The following is a 25270-nucleotide window of genomic DNA, read 5'->3' as shown; positions in this document are numbered from 1 at the left end:
TATACTAACTCAAAGTGTCTTGATACATATGGACACTGCAATCAGAGCTTCCCACAACATACGTTCATTTCTGATAGGAATACCATACTTCCTCTCCTTATTACTTCAGGTTTGCCTTGCCAGGAAATGGTCTAGTCCCCCTTCCTAATGAAGCCTGTGTCTGAGAGCTAGGTTTCCAAAAGAGCTGCAATATCAAATTCTGAAATATGCAAGCTTATTATTCAACACCGCCATTTATCTCAAATCTGAATTCACATCAAAGACATATCCAGGGGTTGAAGTCTGAATATTCCAATAAGCAATTTTGTTTATAAAAACAGTTGATCCAGGATGTAAACAATGGGGCTGGGCTTGTTTGACCCACCTTTTCTAGGGCCGACCTCACACGAGTCAAATCTTCATAGCTGCCCTACGGTCCTTATGCCTCTCTCAGATCCCTGCAACCATCTTGTCAAGACCTTCAGCACATGTGCTTAGGCAAAGTTATGGAGGAATAAAGGCTGCCATAGACTTGTCGTCCCTTCCCTTTAGACCACTGAGCCAGAATCCAAAGGCCAGAGCAAAACTGGACATTCAGAGACACAGAAGTCGTATCTTCTGCCAGAAAGCAACCTAAACAGAGCTGCTAACTGCCTATTGCTTCAATGTGAGTACCTTTTCTGTCAGGGTGAGATTCCTTTCTTCAACCAAAAGTATCCACAAGGCAGCGAAGGATACAGTTTAATGTCATGCCCAAGACATAAAGAAGTTAGTATTGGCAGGAGAACTAAGTATACTAGTCAAATAATCCACTAGGCTGGGGGTGGCCACCTGCGCCTGAGAAGAAGCCAGAATTTATCTATGTACTTTGGCAAAGAGCCACAGTAATACATCAGCAGCCCCCCATAAGCTCCCCCGTGCCTGCCAGCAGCCCTACTGATCAGTGCCTCCCCCTCCTTTCCCATGCCTCCTGCAGCATGCATGAGGCTCTGGGTGGAGGGGAAGGAGCAAGGGCATGGCAGGCTGAGGGAAGGGGGCAGGAAGGAGCGGGGGCCTCGGGGGAATGGGTGAAGTAGGGGCAGGGCCTGTGTCAAAGTCAGGGGTTGAGCAGTGAGCACACACACACACCCCCGGCACATTGGAAAGTTGATTCCTGTAGCTCCAGCCCTGGAGTTGGTGCCTACGCAAGGAGCCACATATTAACTTCTGAAGAGCCGCATGAAGTTCTGGAGCCATAGGTTGGCCACCCCTGTGCTAGGCTTTGTCAGATTAATGTACAATCAAATTACTCCTTTCTAATGTTAGAAAATAAGACAACTATAATTCATAATCATTATTTTTATTTTTAATTTTACACAGTAAAAATAAAAATTCCGAAGCAATTTCTTTCTGAAGCATTTTCAGAAAGTTTTGTTCAAACCTTTTGATGAAGATAAAGGAGTCAATTAATATGCCATTAAATAGACTTCAGATGTAGGCAAGGTACAGCCTCAATTTATTAAAAATTGTTAACATAATTTTGCAGGTACTGTAGTAGGAAAATGAGTTCAAGATCTTCATGGATTTCTCCAAAGTTATTGTTACCTACAGATGACCTTTGGTTTAAAATTAAGAAATCTAGTTTAGGATTTGGTTAAAATTAAATCAATTCACAACAGTCATATATGATGATAGAAAGAAACTGTCAAAATGATTAGATCCAGTTTTATTATAAAGAACCACGTGAGATATTGAAATTCCTAGCAGATAAAAAGGTATTTATTCTCCTCAATGCAAAATTTATTTCTATTATGGTGGCACCCAAAAGGCCCAACTGTGATTGCAATTCCATTGTGCCAGACATTGCATATACATAAAGTAAAATACAGTCCCCCCTCTGTCCCCTCCCCCCTGCAAAAGTGAAAATCTGAAATAGACAAGACAGACAAAGAGAAGGGAAAGGAAGTAGTATTATGTCTGCTTTACAGATGGGGAACTGAGGTGCACAAACATTAAGGCCCAATTTAGCAAAGTGCTTGTGGGTCACATTTTCAAAAGAATATAGACATATTTTTAAAGTTCTCAGCTTCCAGAAGCTACTGCTGAAAATAATGGGGGAGGGGATGCTGAGATCATTTGAAAAGCTGGCCCTTAATCATAAACCTAATTGTAAGCATGTAACTAGTCTCACTGACGTCACAGCCTAACCCCATGGTTAAAGTTAAGCACATGCTTAAGTGATTCACTGGATCAGGCTACAATGCTCAGCTCTAAAAGTCTTGTCCAAAGCATCACAGGAAGTCCACAGCAAAACCATAATCTGAATCCATATCATGAGTCTCAATTCAATACCTTACCAACAAACCATGAAGTTATGTTTATCCACTGATCAAAGAGATTATGCCCCTGGCATATCCAGAGTGAAGATCAAATAACCTTTTTTGAAGTTCAATACACATTTCATACCATTTGACAGGTTATAGCCAATGCCTTTAGCAATTATTTTATTGAGAGAGTCTAAAGCTTCATGGAGAATATATTGGTAAATGAGAAATTTGTTTGTAGAATGACTGATTCAGAGGATGGTTCTGCTCTATTTTATTTTAAAGTCTGCCTAATTTAAGGAAATAATCCATGCAATACAAAAAACATTGCTACAGCTGCTGGTACAGATGACTTGGACAGTAATATATTCAAGTTTGCAGATGAAAGTATTAGCTAATGCTGAAGCTAAATTTGTTCAGAAGACTTATTAAATGCTGTCTTCAAAGCCTGGCACACATCTGCTCATAGCCTCTTGCCATGTCATGACTCTCTCTGTGTTGTTGGTTCATTTCACTTTCATGCTATTAACAGTGTGGCTCCTTTATTTCCGAAGTTTGCCTTTGTGGTTGGCGTTAACAATTGAAAAAAGGGGAACTAACCAAATGAGAAGTTTCACGGGAGTAAACTTAAATCCAACCCATTGGCAGGATATGTCTGCAAGAGGCAGATTTTGCCATCCTTACCCAGACCGAGTACCTTAATCACATAATTGAAATCAATAGGTCTGGTTGAAGAATAAGAAATTACTCATGAGTAAGGGGAGCAGAACCTGGCACTGTATGAAATATTGTATCTTAGCAGACTGAGTCTTGCAAGATTTAAAATAAATAACACTGCAAGAAATAGTAGGGTATAAGCTAGTGGGCCAAGGCACCAGCCAGTGCATCAAATAAAGCTCCCAACACAAGGAGAATTTCAGTCCCTTTCTTCAGAACGGATTTATTTTCCAAAACCAAAACGGTTCAACACAAATCAAATAAGGCTATGCTGCCTAGCTCCTCCTAAAGCCTAAGAAGCATAAGGCTTCTTCTGCCCTTCCCCACACACTATCAGGTATCTAACAGACAAGTCTTTCAACTCGCTAGTGGGGCAAGACCCCTTCTAGGTCTGTTCCCCTGAAACCGGGCTTTCATGTTACCTGTGGGCCTTTTCTCTTACTGCGCTGCTTGCTAGCCTTCTGAGTATCATGTGACTTGGAGGCTGATCCAATGCCTCAAACCCATGCCCTCCAAGACAGCTAAATGAGTCACAGGTTGGAGGTTATGCTCATTTCCTTTAAATTCAACCCCACCTTGTAACATAGATGTATTGACACATTTTTTAGAGAGAGAGAGAGTCTCCCTCTTGGGGAAAAACATAGAATCATATAAAAGTAGGGCTGAAAAGCAAATTACTTCTTGTTCTACCTTCAGTGGACAGGGAGCACAATTTATCACCATCCTCTTTATAACAGCCCTTAACATATTTTAAAACTTATGAGGTTCACCCCTGCCCCGACTTCTTTTCTCAAAACTAAATATGCCTAGTTGTTTTAATCTTTCCCTTTAGGTCAGGTTTTCTAAATCTTTTAATATTTTTGTTGCTCTTCTTTGGACTCTCCAATTTCTCTACATCTTTTCTAAATTTTGGCACCCCAAACTGGACACAGTACTGCACCTGAGGCCTCACCAGTGCTGAGTAGAGAGGGACAATTATCTCCTGCATCTTACATATAGCATTTCCATTAGTACACCACAGAATTATATTAAATCTTTTTTGCAACTGAATATTTCATTTGAGATCCACTCTCAGATCCTTTTCAGCAGTACCACCACTGTCATAAATATAAAGGGAAGGGTAAACCCTTTTGAAATCCCTCCTGGCCAGGGGAAAGCTCCTCTCACCTGTAAAGGGTTAAGAAGCTAAAGGTAACCTCGCTGGCACCTGACCAAAATGACCAATGAGGAGACAAGATACTTTCAAAAGCTGGGAGGAGGGAGAGAAACAAAGGGTCTGTGTCTGTCTGTAGTCGTCTTGGCCAGGGACAGAACAGGAATGGAGTCTTAGAACTTTTAGTAAGTAATCTAGCTAGGTATGTGTTAGATTATGATTTCTTTAAATGGCTGAGAAAAGAATTGTGCTGAATAGAATAACTATTTCTGTCTGTGTATCTTTTTTGTAACTTAAGGTTTTGCCTAGAGGGGTTCTCTATGTTTTTGAATCTAATTACCCTGTAAGATATCTACCATCCTGATTTTACAGGGGGGATTTCTTTATTTCTATTTACTTCTATTTTTTATTAAAAGTCTTCTTGTAAAACACTGAATGCTTTTTCATTGTTCTCAGATCCAAGGGTTTGGGTCTGTGGTCACCTATGCAAATTGGTGAGGCTTTTTATCCAACATTTCCCAGGAAAGGGGGGGTGCAAGTGTTGGGAGGATTGTTCAGTGTTCTTAAGATCCAAGGGTCTGGGTCTGTAGTCACCTAGGCAAATTGGTGAGGCTTTTTACCAAACCTTGTCCAGGAAGTGGGGTGCAAGGTTTTGGGAAGTATTTTGGGGGGAAGGACGCGTCCAAACAGCTCTTCCCCAGTAACCAGTATTAGTTTGGTGGTGGTAGCGGCCAGTCCAAGGTGTAATATTTTGTACCTTGGGGAAGTTTTGACCTAAGCTGGTAAAGATAAGCTTAGGAGGTTTTTCATGCAGGTCCCCACATCTGTACCCTAGAGTTCAGAGTGGGGGAGGAACCGTGACATGGTGGCACAGTGGTGGGATTAACCTGAAATCATTTTGAGATCCAGTTGAGATTTTTTGAACTAGAAATACAGATTTTAAAAAGGAAATTTTAGGAAGTCCAGGAAGCAGCTTTGAAACTGAAAGCAGCTTGGTTTCTCTCTGCTTTGTGGCCAAGCAGAGACAAAAGGGGATTATCTTGTGAATTGCAGGTTTTCTTTGCCTGGAGGCAGGGTACTTAACTCCTGCAGGGAAATTCACAGTCTTCCAACCCAGAGGTTTTTTTTTTTCTTTTCTTCCTAAAAGTAAATAGGGGGTGTGTGCTCTACCCATTTGCCTGGAGACAAAAGTGGCAGGTTTTTTTTTTAGGATTTTGATTTTTTTTGTTGTTTTACAAGGAGCACAGGTTTGAAAAGAGAATTTTTTTTTTCTTTGGCCTGGGTAAGCAGGTTTCCAAGTAGTTGGAGGTTTTTTGCTTTAATTTGGGCCCAGAGCAGAGACAAGGGAATTGTCTTTTTCTGTAGGCTGACAATCACTATCAGAGAATAGGTATTCTATTCCAGCACAGCAAAATTTTACAGCCAAGTTTTGTTTGTTTATTTCTAAACCTCGGGTGTAAAGTTAGTTAAAAACAGAGAGGTTAGAATGGCCAAATCCTCGGCTCGACTACAGCTGGAATTAGCCAAATTTCAAGCTGAGGAAAAACAAAGGGAACATGAAAGACAGATAGAACTCATGCGGCTGGAGAAGGAGGTACAGGAGGCTGCCCACAAGAGGGAAATGGAGGCGAGGAAGCATGTGGAGGAGATGGAGAGGATAAAGGCCCAGCAGAATATACCAACAAACCCTAGCAATCCTTCTCCAGGTACCACTTCCCATCCCAGAAAGTTCCCCACCTACAAGGCAGGTGATGATACCGAGGCCTTCTTAGAAAACTTCGAAAGGGCCTGCCTTGGGTACAACATCTCTACTGACCAATACATGGTAGAGCTGAGGCCGCAGCTCAGTGGACCCTTAGCTGAGGTGGCAGCTGAAATGCCTAAAGAACACATGAACAAGTATGAACTGTTTAAATCCAAGGCGAGAGTCAGAATGGGGATAACACCCGAGCAGTCTCGTCGGAGGTTCAGAGCCCTAAGGTGGAAACCAGACATGTCATTTACCCGACATGCCTACCACATTGTGAAACATTGGGATGCCTGGATATCAGGAGCAAGTGTTGAATCTCCAGTAAATTTGCCCTTCCTAATGCAAATGGAACAATTCTTAGAGGGTGTTCCTGAGGAAATAGAAAGATACATCCTAGATGGGAAACCCAAAACTGTAATTGAGGCAGGAGAGATTGGAGCCAGATGGGTGGAGGTGGCAGAGAAGAAGAAAACTGGTCGCAGTTGGAGCGGAGACCAGAAGGGACCACCCCAGACCACACCCTATTACTGGGGGCCGCCCAAAGCCCCACCTACCTCCCAAAGAACCCTCCAGACCCCTTATCGTCCCACCACCCCGTTCTCCAGCAACCCACCTCGCCCCAGTGACCCGTCAGCTGGACGATGTTTTAAATGTAATGAGCTGGGGCATGTAAAGGCCAACTGCCCCAAGAACCCCAACAGATTACAGTTCATTGCACCGGAATCGCACCAGAGGTCCACAGGCCCAGATACCTCCCAGATACCCTTGGAGCGGAGGGAAACTGTGAGTGTGGGCGGGAAGAAGGTCACCGCGTGGAGAGACACCGGAGCACAAGTGTCAGCTATCCATGCTTCCTTAGTGGACCCCAATTTAATCAACCCAGAGATCCAAGTGACGATTCAACCCTTCAAGTCCAACTCTTTCAATTTGCCTACAGCCAAGTTGCCTGTCCAGTACAAGGGCTGGTCAGGAATGTGGACTTTTGCAGTCTATGATGATTATCCCATTCCCATGCTGTTGGGGGAAGACTTGGCCAATCATGTGAAGCAGGCCAAGAGGGTGGGAATGGTCACCCGCAGCCAGGCTAAACAAGCCGTGAGGCCTAGCTCTGTTCCGGAAACTTCTATCAGGACCCAGTCAGAGGTGATGGACCTGGACCCAAGGCCAATGTCTGCAACAGCAGTAGTGGATCCAGTCCCAGAGACCCAGACGGAACCAGTCCCAGAACCGGAACCAGCCAAACAACCAACACCAGACCCCGTGCCAGCACTGAATCCAGTACTTGCAACCTCAACACCAGAGGGCCCCACCGAACCTGAACTGGCAGCAGCCGATAACCCTACACAAGAGGCTCAGCCGGAGCCTGAATCCCAACATAGTGCACCAGCGGAGAGCGGTTCACAGTCAACAGAAACAGCTCCATCCCCTATATCGCTTCCAGAGGGACCAAGCCTATGTCCCCAATCCAATGAGGAACTGATGTCTCCAGCATCAAGGGAACAATTCCAGACCGAACAGGAAGCAGATGAAAGCCTCCAGAGAGCGTGGACGGCGGCACGGAGCAACCCACCGCCTCTCAGCTCTTCTAATCGATCCAGGTTTGTTGTAGAAAGAGGACTTTTATACAAGGAAACTCTTTCTGGGGGACACCAGGAAGACTGGCATCCTCAGAGACAGTTGGTAGTTCCAACTAAATACCGGGCCAAGCTCTTGAGCTTAGCCCATGATCACCCTAGTGGCCATGCTGGGGTGAACAGGACCAAAGACCGTTTGGGGGGGTCATTCCACTGGGAGGGAATGGGCAAGGATGTTTCTACCTATGTCCAGTCTTGTGAGGTGTGCCAAAGAGTGGGAAAACCCCAAGACCAGGTCAAAGCCCCTCTCCAGCCACTCCCCATCATTGAAGTTCCATTTCAGCGAGTAGCTGTGGATATTCTGGGTCCTTTTCCGAAAAAGACACCCAGAGGAAAGCAGTACATACTGACTTTCATGGATTTTGCCACCCGATGGCCGGAAGCAGTAGCTCTAAGCAACACCAGGGCTAAAAGTGTGTGCCAGGCACTAGCAGACATTTTTGCCAGGGTAGGTTGGCCCTCCGACATCCTCACAGATGCAGGGACTAATTTCCTGGCAGGAACTATGAAAAACCTTTGGGAAGCTCATGGGGTAAATCACTTGGTTGCCACTCCTTACCATCATCAAACAAATGGCATGGTGGAGAAGTTTAATGGAACTTTGGGGGCCATGATATGTAAATTCGTAAATGAGCACTCCAATGATTGGGACCTAGTATTGCAGCAGTTGCTCTTTGCCTACAGAGCTGTACCACATCCCAGTTTAGGGTTTTCCCCATTTGAACTTGTATATGGCCGTGAGGTTAAGGGGCCATTGCAGTTGGTGAAGCAGCAATGGGAGGGATTTACACCTTCTCCAGGAACTAACATTCTGGACTTTGTAACCAACCTACAAAACACCCTCCGAACCTCTTTAGCCCTTGCTAGAGAAAACTTACAGGATGCTCAAAAAGAGCAAAAAGCCTGGTATGATAAACATGCCAGAGAGCGTTCCTTCAAAGTAGGAGACCAGGTCATGGTCTTAAAGGCGCTCCAGGCCCATAAAATGGAAGCATCGTGGGAAGGGCCATTCGTGGTCCAGGAGCGCCTGGGAGCTGTTAATTATCTCATAGCATTCCCCACCTCCAACCGAAAGCCTAAGGTGTATCATATTAATTCTCTAAAGCCCTTTTATTCCAGAGAATTAAAGGTTTGTCAGTTTACAGCCCAGGGAGGAGACGACGCTGAGTGGCCTGAAGGTGTCTATTACGAAGGGAAATGTGCTGGTGGTGTGGAAGAGGTGAACCTCTCCATGACCCTTGGGCGTATACAGCGACAGCAGATCCAGGAGCTGTGCACTAGCTACGCGCCAACGTTCTCAGCCACCCCAGGACTGACTGAACGGGCATACCACTCCATTGACACAGGTAATGCTCACCCAATTAGGGTCCACCCTTACCGGGTGTCTCCTCAAGCTAAAACTGCTATAGAACGGGAGATCCAGGATATGTTACAGATGGGTGTAATCCGCCCCTCTGAAAGTGCATGGGCATCTCCAGTGGTTCTAGTTCCCAAACCAGATGGGGAAATACGTTTTTGCGTGGACTACCGTAAGCTAAATGCTGTAACTCGCCCAGACAACTATCCAATGCCACGCACTGATGAACTATTAGAGAAACTGGGACGGGCCCAGTTCATCTCTACCTTGGACTTAACCAAGGGGTACTGGCAGGTACCGCTAGATGAATCTGCCAAGGAAAGGTCAGCCTTCATCACACATCTCGGGCTGTATGAATTTAATGTACTCCCTTTCGGGCTGCGAAATGCACCCGCCACTTTCCAAAGACTTGTAGATGGTCTCCTAGCGGGATTAGGAGAATATGCAGTCGCCTACCTTGACGATGTGGCCATATTTTCGGATTCCTGGGCAGACCACCTGGAACATCTACAAAAAGTCCTTGAGCGCATAAGGGAGGCAGGACTAACTGTTAAGGCTAAGAAGTGTCAAATAGGCCTAAACAGAGTGACTTACCTTGGACACCAGGTGGGTCACTCATAGAATATATAGAATAGAATATAGAATATCAGGGTTGGAAGGGACCCCAGAAGGTCATCTAGTCCAACCCCCTGCTCAAAGCAGGACCAATTCCCAGTTAAATCATCCCAGCCAGGGCTTTGTCAAGCCTGACCTTAAAAACCTCTAAGGAAGGAGATTCTACCACCTCCCTAGGTAACGCATTCCAGTGTTTCACCACCCTCTTAGTGAAAAAGTTTTTCCTAATATCCAATCTAAACCTCCCCCACTGCAACTTGAGACCATTACTCCTCGTTCTGTCATCTGCTACCATTGAGAACAGTCTAGAGCCATCCTCTTTGGAACCCCCTTTCAGGTAGTTGAAAGCAGCTATCAAATCCCCCCTCATTCTTCTCTTCTGCAGGCTAAACAATCCCAGCTCCCTCAGCCTCTCCTCATAACTCATGTGTTCCAGTCCCCTAATCATTTTTGTTGCCCTTCGCTGGACTCTCTCCAATTTATCCACATCCTTCTTGAAGTGTGGGGCCCAAAACTGGACACAGTACTCCAGATGAGGCCTCACCAATGTCGAATAGAGGGGAACGATCACGTCCCTCGATCTGCTCGCTATGCCCCTACTTATACATCCCAAAATGCCATTGGCCTTCTTGGCAACAAGGGCACACTGCTGACTCATATCCAGCTTCTCGTCCACTGTCACCCCTAGGTCCTTTTCTGCAGAACTGCTGCCTAGCCATTCGGTCCCTAGTCTGTAGCTGTGCATTGGGTTCTTCCGTCCTAAGTGCAGGACCCTGCACTTATCCTTATTGAACCTCATCAGATTCCTTTTGGCCCAATCTTCCAATTGGTCTAGGTCCTTCTGTATCCTATCCCTCCCCTCCAGTGTATCTACCACTCCTCCCAGTTTAGTATCATCCGCAAATTTGCTGAGAGTGCAATCCACACCATCTTCCAGATCATTTATGAAGATATTGAATAAAACCGGCCCCAGGACCGACCCTTGGGGCACTCCACTTGATACCGGCTGCCAACTAGACATGGAGCCATTGATCACTACCCGTTGAGCCCGACAATCTAGCCAGCTTTCTACCCACCTTATAGTGCATTCATCCAGCCCATACTTCCTTAACTTGCTGACAAGAATACTATGGGAGACCGTGTCAAAAGCTTTGCTAAAGTCAAGAAACAATACATCCACTGCTTTCCCTTCATCCACAGAACCAGTAATCTCATCATAAAAGGCGATTAGATTAGTCAGGCATGACCTTCCCTTGGTGAATCCATGCTGGCTGTTCCTGATCACTTTCCTCTCATGCAAGTGCTTCAGGATTGATTCTTTGAGGACCTGCTCCATGATTTTTCCAGGGACTGAGGTGAGGCTGACTGGCCTGTAGTTCCCAGGATCTTCCTTCTTCCCTTTTTTAAAGATTGGCACTACATTAGCCTTTTTCCAGTCATCCGGGACTTCCCCGGTTCGCCACGAGTTTTCAAAGATAATGGCCAGTGGCTCTGCAATCACAGCCGCCAATTCCTTCAGCACTCTCGGATGCAACTCGTCCGGCCCCAGGGACTTGTGCACGTCCAGCTTTTCTAAATAGTCCCTAACCGCCTCTATCTCCACAGAGGGCTGGCCATCTCTTCCGCATTTTGTGATGCCCAGCGCAGCACTCTGGGAGCTGACCTTGTTAGTGAAAACAGAGGCAAAAAAAGCATTGAGTACATTAGCTTTTTCCACATCCTCAAGGAACTATCAAGGAACTATCCTCAAGGGTCAAGGAACTATCAGCCCCCTACAGGCCAAAGTGGATGCTATCCAAAAGTGGCCTGTCCCAAAGTCAAAGAAACAGGTTCAATCCTTCTTAGGCTTGGCCGGTTATTACAGACGATTTGTACCGCACTACAGCCAAATCGCTGCCCCACTGACAGACCTAACCAAAAAGAAACAGCCAAATGCTGTTCAGTGGACCGGAAAGTGTCAGAAGGCCTTTAACAAGCTTAAAGCGACACTCATGTCTGACCCTGTACTAAGGGCCCCAGACTTTGACAAACCGTTCCTAGTAACCACAGATGCATCCGAGCGTGGTGTGGGAGCAGTTTTAATGCAGAAAGGACCTGATCAAGAATTCCACCCTGTAGTGTTTCTCAGCAAAAAACTGTCTGAGAGGGAAAGCAACTGGTCAGTCACTGAAAGAGAATGTTATGCCATTGTCTACGCTCTGGAAAAGCTACGCCCATATGTTTGGGGATGGCGTTTCCACCTGCAAACCGACCATGCTGCACTAAAGTGGCTTCACACCGTCAAAGAAACTAACAAAAAACTTCTTCGGTGGAGTTTAGCTCTCCAAGATTTTGATTTCGACATCCAACACATCTCAGGAGCTTCTAACAAAGTGGCTGATGCACTCTCCCGTGAAAGTTTCCCAGAATCAACTGGTTAAAATCGTCCTTGAGATGTGGAAAATATTGTTAGTCTTTATGTACTTGGTAGTATATTTAGAGATGCATGTGTCTTATTAACTCTGTTTTCCTAGAGCTCCAGGAAGAAATCCCAGCCAGTGTTTCACCCTAGCTGAGATTTGGGGGGCGTGTCATAAATATAAAGGGAAGGGTAAACCCCTTTGAAATCCCTCCTGGCCAGGGGAAAGCTCCTCTCACCTGTAAAGGGTTAAGAAGCTAAAGGTAACTTCGCTGGCACCTGACCAAAATGACCAATGAGGAGACAAGATACTTTCAAAAGCTGGGAGGAGGGAGAGAAACAAAGGGTCTGTGTCTGTCTGTAGTCGTCTTGGCCAGGGACAGAACAGGAATGGAGTCTTAGAACTTTTAGTAAGTAATCTAGCTAGGTATGTGTTAGATTATGATTTCTTTAAATGGCTGAGAAAAGAATTGTGCTGAATAGAATAACTATTTCTGTCTGTGTATCTTTTTTGTAACTTAAGGTTTTGCCTAGAGGGGTTCTCTATGTTTTTGAATCTAATTACCCTGTAAGATATCTACCATCCTGATTTTACAGGGGGGATTTCTTTATTTCTATTTACTTCTATTTTTTATTAAAAGTCTTCTTGTAAAACACTGAATGCTTTTTCATTGTTCTCAGATCCAAGGGTTTGGGTCTGTGGTCACCTATGCAAATTGGTGAGGCTTTTTATCCAACATTTCCCAGGAAAGGGGGGGTGCAAGTGTTGGGAGGATTGTTCAGTGTTCTTAAGATCCAAGGGTCTGGGTCTGTAGTCACCTAGGCAAATTGGTGAGGCTTTTTACCAAACCTTGTCCAGGAAGTGGGGTGCAAGGTTTTGGGAAGTATTTTGGGGGGAAGGACGCGTCCAAACAGCTCTTCCCCAGTAACCAGTATTAGTTTGGTGGTGGTAGCGGCCAGTCCAAGGTGTAATATTTTGTACCTTGGGGAAGTTTTGACCTAAGCTAGTAAAGATAAGCTTAGGAGGTTTTTCATGCAGGTCCCCACATCTGTACCCTAGAGTTCAGAGTGGGGGAGGAACCGTGACAACCACCTTGCCAATTATTCCCTATTTTGTAGTTGTGTATTTGATTTTTCCTTCCATAACTATCCTCTAATTTGTCAAGGTCATTTTGAATTCGCATCCTATCCTCAAAAGTGCTAGCAACCCTTCCTCCCATGTTGGTATCACCCACACATTTTATAAGCATATCTTCTACTCCATTGTCCATGCCATTAAGAAAAATATTGAATAGTACTGGACCCAAGACAGAGTCCTGTGGGACCCCCTATATACATCTCCCCAGTTTCACAGCAAACCACTGACAACTACTCCCAGTAGAGGCTTCCAACCAGTTTTGCTTCTACCTTGTGGTAATCTCATCTAGACTACTTTTGCATGTGAGACTGTGTCAAAAGTATTACTAAAATCAAAATATATCTTATTTATAGCTCCCTCCCCCTGTGTCCCAATAACCCTATCAAAGAAGGAAATTAGGTTAGTTTAGCATGATTTGTTCTTGAAAAATTCACATTGTCTATCAGTTATTACTCAAATATAATCTGGGTGCTTACAAATTGATTGTTCAATCATTTGTTCCAGTATTTTTTTCCAGGTATCCATATTAGGCTGACTGATCTGTAGTTCCACGGGTCCTCTCTGTACCCTTTTCAAGACAGGTACTATGTCTGTCTTACCCCAGTTTTCTGAGACCTCACCCATCCTCCATGAGTTGTCAAAGATATTCTATATTGGTTCCAAGATTGCTTCAGCTAGTTCTTTAGTATGCTGGGGTGTATTTCATCAGACCCTGCTGACTTGAATACCTCCAATTTATCTAAATATTTTTTAACCTTTTCTTTCCCTATTTTGGCTTGTGTTCCTTCCCCCTTGTTGTTAACTTCTTGTTAAGTATCTGGTGACAACTGAGGAAGGCTGAAGCAGAAATTGGCATTAAGCAGCTCAGCCTTCTTGATTTTGTCTATTAGCTTTCCTTCAGTGCTAAGCAGAGGAACTACACTTCCCTTCATCTTTCTGTTTCTCCTAATGTGTTTGTAGAGCCTCCTGTCCCTTGCTGGATGCAACTCATTTTGTGCCTTGGCCTGATTTTCTCCCTTCATGCTTGTTCTATTCTTTTGTACTCCTCCTCAGCAATTTATTCATGTTTCCACCTTTTGTAGGAATCCTTTTTAATTTTCAGCTCATTAAAGACCTCCTGCTGGAGCCATAGTGACCTCTTACTATTCTTTCTATCTTTCCTTTACATACGGATTGCTTGCTGTTGAGCCTTTAGTAATGTCCCTTTGAGAGACTGCTAGCAATCTTGAACTTTTTTCCTATAGATTTTCTTCCCATGGGACCTTACCTACCAGTTCTCTTACTTTGTTAAAGTCTGGATTTAAGTACACTGTCCTTATTCTGTTGCTTTCACTTCCTTTCTTCAGAATAATGAAACCTACCATTTCATGATTGCTTTCACCCAAATTGCCTTCAGCTTGCTAACAAATTACTCCATTAGTCAGAATCAGGTTAAAATGCCTGTCCTCCTGGTTACTTCCTCCACCTTCTGAAACAAAAAGCTCTCCCCAACACATTCCAAAACTTACTGGACATTTTGTGTTTTGCTCCATTACTTTTTCAAGGGATGTCTATTGGCAACATGGCTATCAACTTCATAAGCCTGTGTAGCATTCATTTACCTTTGACAATTTTCTTGGCTAAAATCTTATAAACAACACTAGTGACCTGAGATAAGTCATCTATTGTAACTGGTGGACTCATATCCCCTAATGCATACATTTAAATGGTTGAAGTCCCATAGAAATGGCTAACAAGTTTGTGGGGGGATTGCTTTCTGTGCTCAGTATTCTACAATGAATGTTTCCCCCATCTCCCTTTAGTCATAATTTGGAAATGTAGTGTATTCTATAACAGAAATATTGCTAGATACCAATTTATATTTTACCCTGAGTCATACTTAAAACATTTGGCCCTGTTCCTTGGTTAAAAATTGGAGAGCCATAAATAGTTCTTTAACTTTCAAGTTCTTCATCTTTAATTCTTAGTGGTTGTATAAAGGTTACAGAGTCAGTCCTTGGCTGCCATGGAATTTCACAAATTAGAGTTAAAGAAATATGTCCCAATGTGCTAATTGTATCATACATATTGTTTAAACAATATAAAGCATTAACTTGAAATATATTACTACATCCAGGCTGATAAAAAATTAAAACAAGTATTAACAACTGCTGCTGCTTAACTTGTACTATCTATAAAATTGTTCCCCACAAATCAAATAAAAACCTTGTTGTATATTCCTTATTTTTGAAAGTGAAAAATGTATGTACTCGCAGACTTCCTCAGTAATAGGATTCAGTGCACATCACCTACTTTCAGAGGTGAACGTAAGTTGGTACAGTCCGGTACAGTGTACTGGTAAGAAAGTGGCTGCTGGTACACAGCCGACCGTACCACCTGGACTGCTGATGGAGTGGGGGGAAGGGGCAGCTGCCCCAGAGCCTTGTGATTTAAAAGGGCCCGGGATTCCTGGCAGCGGCTGGAGCCTCTGGCCCTTTAAATTGTCGCCAGAGCCCCAGAGCTCTGGAAGTAATTTAAAGGGCCCAGGGCTCTCGGCTGCTGCTGCTACCACTACCATGCCAGTGGCCAGAGTCCCAGGCCCTTTAATTCACCACTCTAGCCGCAGGCTGGGCAGCACTGAAGGGCTGGCTGGGGGAGTCTGGCCCCCAACCCGCCCCTTCCACCTGAGGCCCCACCTCTTTCAGGCCCAGAGCCATGCCCCGCCCCACACCTTGTCCAGGACACAGGCCGCCCTGTGTACTGGTAAGTCCGTTATTTTCACCCCTGCCTACTTTATTTCCATTTCAATTCCATAAAAAAACTCTTGAGTGGAAGGTGTAGGAAACTGAAGTTCCAGATTTATTTGCAGCCCAGGTACAGTATGGTTATGTAATATTATCCCATGGCATTTTTTTTCAGATCCAGTATAGAGGTTTACTATTGCTTCAAATTCAATCTTTATTCCCAAACTTTGCCCAGTTAGAATCCCCTTCCATCAGATAAGCAAACTCCTAATGCTTTTTAGGCTCTTACTCAAACACTGTCTGTTACTTAAATAGCCATTCAACTTTGTAAAATAATTGGATATCTAAAATAATAAGTGCAAGAAGTGGTTCCTTATATTCTCACACAATAAAATCTCAGGTTTCAAAGTAGCAGCCGTGTTAGTCTGTATTTGCAAAAAACAAAGGAGTACTTGTGGCACCTTAGACACTAACCAATTTATTTGAGCATAAGCTTTCGTGAGCTACAGCTCACTTCATTGGATGCATTCAGTGGAAAATACAGTGGAGAGATTTATATACATAGATAACGTGAAACAATGGGTGTTACCATACACACTGTAAAGAGAGTGATCACTTAAGGTGAGCGATTACCAGCAGGAGAGCGGGGGGGAGGGGGGAGACACCTTTTGTAGTGATAATCAAGGTGGGCCATTTCCAGCAGTGGACAAGAACATCTGAGGAACACTGGGGGGTGGGGGAATACACATGGGGAAATAATTCTACTTTGTGTAATGACCCATCCACTCCCAGTCTCTATTCAAGCCTAAATTAATTGTATCCAGTTTGCAAATGAATTCCAATTCAGCATTCTCTTGTTGGAGTCTGTTTTTGAAATTTTTTTGTTGAAGAATTGCAACTTCTAGGTCTGTAATCGAGTGACCAAAGAGATTGAAGTGTTCTCCAACTGGTTTTTGAATGTTATAATTCTTGACATCTGATTTGTGTCCATTTATTCTTTTACGTAGAGACTGTCCAGTTTGACCAATGTACATGGCAGAGGGGCATTGCTGGCACATGATGGCATATATCACACTGGTAGATGTGCAGGTGAACGAGCCTCTGATAGTGTGGCTGATGTGATTAGGCCCTGTGATGGTGTCCCCTGAATAGATATCCTTGATGATGCGTTGGGGCTTCTTTTCCATGGGTCCAGATGATGAAGATGTCATCAATGTAGCTCAAGTAGAGTAGGGGCTTTAGGGGACGAGAGCTGAGGAAGTGTTGTTCTAAATCCATTGCAATCTACACACCACACAGACTATGCTGACAGCTTGTGCCACATGCTCTCAAAAAAACTGCGGAACCATCTGATCAACATTCTCTACAGCAAACAGGGAAAGATTAAGAATGAGCTCTCAAAACTGGATACTCCCATAAAGAACCAACCTTCCACACCTTCATCATCTGAACCCATGGAAAAGAAGCCCTTGAGGAATTCCACCGTGATTTCAACAATTTCCATCCCACCATCAACCTCAGCCTGGACCAGTCCACACAAGAGATCCACTTCCTGGACTCTATGGTGCTAATAAACGATGGTCACATAAACACCACCCTATACCAGAAACCTACTGACCGCTATTCCTACCTACATGCCTCCAGCTTTCATCCAGACCACACCACATGATCCATTGTCTACAGCCAAGCTTTATGATACAACCGCATTTGCTCCAACCCCTCAGACAGAGACAAACACCTACAAGATCTCTATCAAGCATTCTTACAACTACAATACCCACCTGCTGAAGTGAAGAAACAGATTGACAGAGCCAGAAGAGTACCCAGAGGTCACCTACTATAGGACAGGCCCAACAAAGAAAATAACAGAACGCCACTAACCATCACCTTTAGCCCCCAACTAAAACCTCTCCAACGCATCATCAAAGATCTACAACCTATCCTGAAGGATGACCCATCACTCTCACAGATCTTGGGAGACAGACCAGTCCTTGCTTACAGACAGCCCCCCAACCTGAAGCAAATACTCACCAGGAACCACACACCACACAACAGAACCACTAACCCAGGAACCTATCCTTGCAACAAAGCCCACTTCCAACTCTGTCCACATATCTATTCAGGGGACACCATCATAGGGCCTCATCACATCAGCCACACTATTAGAGGCTTGTTCACCTGCACATCACATCATGTGCCAGCAATGCCCCTCTGCAATGTACATTGGTCAAACTGGACAGTCTCTACGTAAAAGAATAAATGGACACAAATCAGAAGTCAAGAATTATAACATTCAAAAATCAGTTGGAGAACACTTCAGTCTCTTTGGTCACTCAATTACAGACCTAAAAGTTGCAATTCTTCAACAAAAAAACGTCAAAAACAGACTCCAATGAGAGACTGCTGAATTGGAATTAATTTGCAAACTGGATACAATTAACTTAGGCTTAAATAGAGACTGGGAGTGGATGGGTCATTACACAAAGTAGAGCTATTTCCCCATGCGTATCCCCCCATCCCCCAGTGTTCCTCAGATGTTCTTGTCCGCTGCTGGAAATGGCCCACCTTGATTATCACTACAAAAGGTTTTCCCCACTCCCCTCCACTCTCCTGCTGGTAATAGCTCACCTTAAGTGATCACTCTCCTTACAGTGTGTATGGTAATACCCATTGTTTCAAGTTCTCTATGTATATAAATTTCCCCACTGTATTTTCCACTGAATGCATTCAATGATGTGAGCTGTAGCTCACGAAAGCTTATGCTCAAATAAATTTGTTACTCTCTAAGGTGCCACAAGTCCTCCTTTTTTTTTAATAAAATCTCAAAAGCTTCAGTGCCTGCTATGCAATTCCTTTTGTATTACAGTAATTATCTGAATGGTATACATTAAAAAAAGATGCTTGGAGGGACTCACTTAAAATCTGGGGATTCATTTTCTTTTGCCTTTAACAAATTTTTATTTAGAATATTGCATCCTGAGGATTTTACCTTTTAAGTTTAAATTATTGCATAATGTTGCAGGATATCAAGAGTGTTATACACAAACAATCACACATAGGCTTTTGGAGTCCTTATGTTATTGCTATTAAGGGGAGATTGTTGGGTCAACGGGGGAGGGGAGCAGAAGGGGAAGAGAGCCCTTCAGAGGTGTAATGGCACACAGCCTCTCATTCCTCCATGAGATGAGGGAGGAAGTGTTGGAAACCAGTCCCAAAGTTGCATGTGAGTCTCTCACATGGGAAACTAGGAGTTGTAGCCCTTATAGCAAGGGATGCTGGGAACTGTATTTTCCTGAGGTATCAAGTTGGGGGTTGGAAGAAATGCTATCCATCTGAAGAATCTGTACTTCGCTGACAGGGGGAGTGGCCTGAGTCATTATAAAGTTCCAGCCTCTCTCCTTTACCACTCAGTGTAGGATCCAAACTTCAGAAGCATGGAGGTCAATACAGGATGTATAAATCCCATTTTTCCAGCCCCCCATTGCTTCCTATTTTGTTTATTAATGTAAATTCATGTGTCATTATTCCTATACTTATTAACCTTTACCCTCCACTAGGTCTGAAGGGTGGATTAAATATGCCTGGATTATACCAATCTCTTGCTCACTATGACATGGCCTCCTCTAATCACTGTTGTGGTGGCAGTCTTATATGCTTCAATTTAAAGGATAATTTACTGCAAGAAGTTTGAAACTGCATGAGATTCCCAGCAAACTAAATTAGAGCATAAAAATGTTAATGTAGTCCTGTTTAATACAGAGGCAAAAGTATGAAATATGAGGATTTATTACTACCACACACGTTAAATAAATCAAGTTAAATACTTAAATAAGAATAATGGGTGCTTTCAAACTACATGACCAGTTAACAACAGCCACTTGAAACTTTGTAAGAAAGAGAGTGGTTTATAACTGAATTAAAGCAGGATTATTATTATTATTACATTTCAGAGTAGCCAAGGAGAAAACAGCCCATTTGTCCAATCCAGAGAGAAATCCAGAGACGAAGAACCACTTGTATATGTCATTAATGGAAACCATACTGAACCGGATCAGGTGACTCTGACAGCCTTAGAATGTTATAAAATGGAAGATTTACATTTTTAGGTGTGATGCAAACAATTCCCCAACCAGCTCAGAGAGACCAATAATCTGGTTGGATCTGATAAACAGCTCTGTAGCGCTGAGCTGTGGCCTACTTTTACTCTCTCCTACAGTGTTCAAAAACATGGAACGAAACATGATGGTATTCTCTTTCTGATAATTTCACACCCTCTCCCCTCCCCTCCAATATCTTTTTATTTTCAAGCAGCATTGGTCAGGACAACAGTTTTGTGGTATCATCACTGATAAAGCGCTGTGGAAATCCATTGGGTCATACAATCCAGACAGTAAATAAGTGGCCATGGAGGGTATATGCACATCCTCTGCAGGAATAGTGTATGAAGAGGTTCAGGAAGGACTGGGGCAGTAAAAGACAGATAAATGAGGTCCTGCCTTCCAAGCAACCGTCCACAGAACCCTCATCTCTCTCTCCCGGGCAAAGGCTTCAGGTATTACTGTTGCCCTAGCATGGCAGACACCCGTCCATTGTAGAGTTGCCACAGATGAAGAGGAAAATGTATGGGGACAAGGGATTCTGGACTTCTATTTTAAAGAAACCAAAATACAAAAATACATTGCTGGTCAGAACTTGGTAGAAGGGCATTTTTTTTATCCTGATGGGCCCATTCTTCATTTGCTGGCTGAGAGCAGCCTAATGGACTATCACTTTGAGCTGCACAGCACCATCAAGGTCCATCCTGCTAGGAAAACACACTGCACTGCTAGCACTGGGAAGATTCTACGTGGGATCATGGCTTTCCTAATTTCACTTGCAATCAAGTGATTGGGAGGGGAAGATTGAGATAACTCATACTGTGGACTCCACTCTCTGGGGAGGAGTTGGACAGACATGTATGGAGTCCATAGGCACTGATGGGTCTCCGAGGAAATGTCAGTTGCAATGACTGTGAACATCTTGTCAACTGTGCACTGCCCAAGCTGTAGGAATCAGGGACTTGGACCATTGTGACTAAATCTTGACCAGTAGAACATATCCTCCACTTACCTCTCTCCCAAGAAAGGAATAAACACCCTGTTGGAATCTAACCCTTCCTTATTCCTAGAAGTCATTTCAATATTCTACATAGATTTTATGATGTTGGAAAACTAAGAGTTAGCATTTCAGTTAAGCCATGCAACAGATCAAAAATGCTTGCAGCAGAATATTATACCTGACAAATATTCTAGTAGCTTCATGTTACAATAAATGTAATATTGAAGGTGATCTGGATGAGTTGAAAATTTATTAAATTTGATTTCATCCAACACTGAAAGTAATTAGAACAGTTTCTGCTTACTCTTCCTCATTAAAAAGTCAGCTACATTCTGAAAGTCAAAGTATGACTCATTCCTTTTAAAATTAAGAGGGAGAGAACTTTACCCAAAGTTACTGATCAAATTCAATGAAAAAAAAATCTGTTATTTCTAAAAGAGTCTGCTCCAAGCAGTAAGATGATCATGTTATTCCCACTGGGATATAGGAAGCATAGGATAGAAATTAAATCTGCATGGAAAAAGCACCATTTCTACAAGTTCTAGATGTCCACTAATACACAGGTATTTTTTTTTAAGTTTCTTAAATTTAGAAAGTTTTTAAAAATTCTTTTAACTTAAGGGTCAACTAGATTGTGAAAGATGCAAGACTGTCAAGACTGAATTCTCTTTGTATCTTCAGAAGAAGTATGGCATACACAATGGTAATGCAAGCTTTCCACAAACTACCTGCCAGTATGTCTCTGCTCTCTGGATCTAGGGGCAATTAAGGGATAACTCCCTTCAGGGATCAGAGGACTTTCCAGGTGTAAATTTTGGGATTTAGGTCTCTGGTGTTCACAATCCCCATTGACATCGCCAAACTCTCCCAGAAGGCTATGTGAAATTGGCAACAACACCCTTCTGGCTTGCAATGGTGCTGGGAACTCTGGGATACATATTCAGAATACATTGCTGTCAACATGACTGAGCAGAGCACTAGTGTGGTTGTGGATCCTAATGGCAAATCCACTAAACAAATATATGTATAACCATATATTTGTATATGCTGAGTGTGGATGGGCTTATTTGACCTAACTACTGTCAAGATAGCTACATTGAGTTAGGTTCACTGGAGAACTACATTGGTTGTAGACAAGGCCTAGGAGTCAGAACCTAACAATCTCCATGTCATCATAATCCACTCCTGGCCTCTTGAGACTGCCAACAACTGCCATTTCTGATGTCAATATTAGATATTCAGCAGTTTAGACAACGTATAAATTCCATCCCTATAATTTTGCTCCTTTTTAGAACCCAAAGCAAACCTTTGAGGGTCCCTAAAAGTTAAGGGTTGGGGTACCTCTGGTAACCATTTGAGCAAAACAACCCCCATTCAATCTCCCCCAGAGACAATGACTACTAATACCACAAAAAAAATGCTTCATATAGGAGATTTAGGAATAAGATGGCCAGCTGGACATTACTGATAAGACAAGAAGGTGAAGTAAGAGGAGGTAGAAAACAGTGAACCTCCTCCTAGAGAACAATTGATAGAAAAAGTGTAGGGAGGGTCATGAAGCTCTTATGGGACATGTATTAGGGAAAAGGAGGGTTGTGGGTAGCAGAGTAGTACACATGGGAATTCAAAGATAAAGATTCACATACAAATGAAAAGTAAAGTATATCTCATAGTATCATTATTATGAAGAAATATTCTGTAACTGCACTGAAAAATGCCCATTACAGAGCTTAATTACTTGTGAGTTCTGCAAGGTTTGCACAATTTATCACTCTTGGATAAATCTGGTCACAGTTAAGTACAACAGAAATGAATGCCTAACCCTGCAGGTCATGAACATCACTACTGAGTTCAGTGGGCGATGAGGATGCCGAGTGTCAGACCTCAGTTACTTTTTCTAACATGTAGACGTGTACAATCACCACCTATCACCAATAAATGAAAATTATTAGCACTTTTTATAATTAATTATGTAAATTATAAAAATGTACATTATGTTTTTGTTTAATTTTCAATCAAACATAATGCTGTTACACACAGAAATGATATATTCAGGATATCAGTCTTTTCATACATCTCAGGGTTTTTTCGTCACCTTAAATAATTCCAACATCTGTTGCCATATAATTCAGATCTATCAATGTACAAGCTGTCGATCCTCAGGCAAAGAATACGTTTTGAATTTATAATTTCTCTTCCAGCATTCATTTACTTTAGATTGGTGTTTTTTCATGTCCTGGCAGAATTGCTATTAAAAAAAAATGTACATGGAACTGATTACACTTAATCTCTACTTCATACTTTCTGGAGGAAGTGAAATAAATCTGTAATTGGAGCTATTCCCAATGAAACATAACTGCAGGAAGTTGAGGTCTTGAGGGTAGACCTGAAATGTCTTGAGAGATGTTATCCTAGTGTACAGTAAGCAGGGTCTAACAAAATATTCAGGTTCAGAGAAGCACAGTCACGGCAATAGACCTTCAATTGACCTAATATTTCACAGTTGGAATACACAGGGCTTCTCCAGTTGGGTAAACCCCAAACTGGGTCCAAAAGACTCTCTCATCCATTCTAGCTCATTTGAATGGTTTAGCTTGTATGTGGGTTGAGGTGTTGTCTACTTCAGGTACACTGACAGCCAAAAGGAATACACCACTTAGAATCAAAGGTGTCAAGGAATCACATCCTTTCACATCTCTCATAGAACAAAGTATAACGAGAGATCCATATGTCATAAATATAAAGGGAAGGGTAAAACCCTTTAAAATCTCTCCTGGCCAGAGGAAAAATCCTCTCACCTGTAAAGGGTTAAGAAGCTAAAGGTCACTGGCACCTGACCAAAATGACCAATGAGGAGATAAGAAACTTTCAAAAGCTGGGAGGAGGGAAAAAAACCCAAAGGGTCTGTGTCTGTCTGTATGCTGCTTTTGCCGAGGATAGACCAGGGATGGAGTCTTAGAACTTTAGTAAGTAATCTAGCTAGGTATGTGTTAGATTATGATTTCTTTAAATGGCTGAGAAAAGTACTGTGCTGAATAGAATGACTATTCCTGTCTGTGTGTCCTTTTTGTAACTTAAGGTTTTGCCTAGAGGGATTCTCTGTGTTTTGAATCTAATTACCCTGTAAGGTATCTACCATCCTGATTTTACAGAGGTGGTTTCTTTACTTCTATTAAATGTCTTCTTGTAAGAAAACTGAATGCTTTTTCATTGTTCTCAGATCCAAGGGTTTGGGTCTGTGGTCACCTATGCAAATTGGTGAGGATTTTTACCAAACCTTCCCCAGGAAGTGGGGTGCAAGGGTTGGGAGGATTTGGGGGGGAAAGACGTGTCCAAACTATGTTTCCCAGTAAACCCAGTTAGAGTTTGGTGGTGGCAGTGGAGATCCAGGGGAAAAGGATAAAATTAATTTGTACCTTGGGGAAGTTTTAACCTAAGCTGGTGAAAGTAAGCTTAGGAGGTTTTCATGCAGGTCCCCACATCTGTACCCTAGAGTTCAGAGTGGGGGAGGAACCTTGACACCATATATCCAAACAGAAGGAGTGTGATGCCAGTCCTTCTTCAGATGAAGCCACAACTAAATAGTAAATACTATAGAACAGCATACATTATTAGTGTAAAACCTGTTGAAGACAGCATTAGATAGCACAGGCTTATCATCAGTTCCTTGGGGTTTTCTTCAGATGGGTTATCAGTAAATACTTGCAGACATTTAACACCAAGACTATTGAGAAATCTTTTGTTCAGAGAGCTCTACCTATTGGTTCTATTTAGAAGACACAGTGAGAGAACCTTTCCAGTATTGTTCTAGGATCCATAGACAAACAATCTTCCAGTATCAAATTCTGATCTCAGATGCATATGAGAGAGCCCCATATTGGCAGACCTGATGAACTCTGTGGAGTTTGTAAGCTTGTCTCTTTCACCAACACAAGTTGGACCAATAAAAGATATTACCTCACACACCTTGTCTCTCCCAGATAAGTCATTAGACACCATTAGCTTGCATATGGAGGACAAAATTTGGCCTTTTACATTGAAAAAGAGGCAAATATAATAATAACACCCTTAAATTTATAAAAATGAGAATGGCTCCAGGTTTTACTTAAACAACTATTTTTCTCCTTGTCCTAATATTCTTTTCCCCTCTGTTAATGCACCTCATCGTTTAGACTAAACTACATATACTATGGCCACGGTAAAGACCAAGAAGAGAGGGTATTGGACAATAAGCCTAATTAAATGGTACCTGTGTGAAATAATACGAGTCTATTAACAATCCTAACAGCATATTCCTAAGAACCAAGGACCCTCTCAATATTAACACCACCTCCCCTGTTAATATTCTTACAGTTATTAGTTCTTGTTCTGACTCTAATCCCATTTATTATGCCCATTTTTATTTT

Source organism: Lepidochelys kempii, chromosome 8 (assembly GCF_965140265.1).
Source record: "Lepidochelys kempii isolate rLepKem1 chromosome 8, rLepKem1.hap2, whole genome shotgun sequence".
NCBI classification, from domain to species: Eukaryota; Metazoa; Chordata; order Testudines; family Cheloniidae; genus Lepidochelys; species Lepidochelys kempii.
This window is presented reverse-complemented; position numbering follows the sequence as displayed.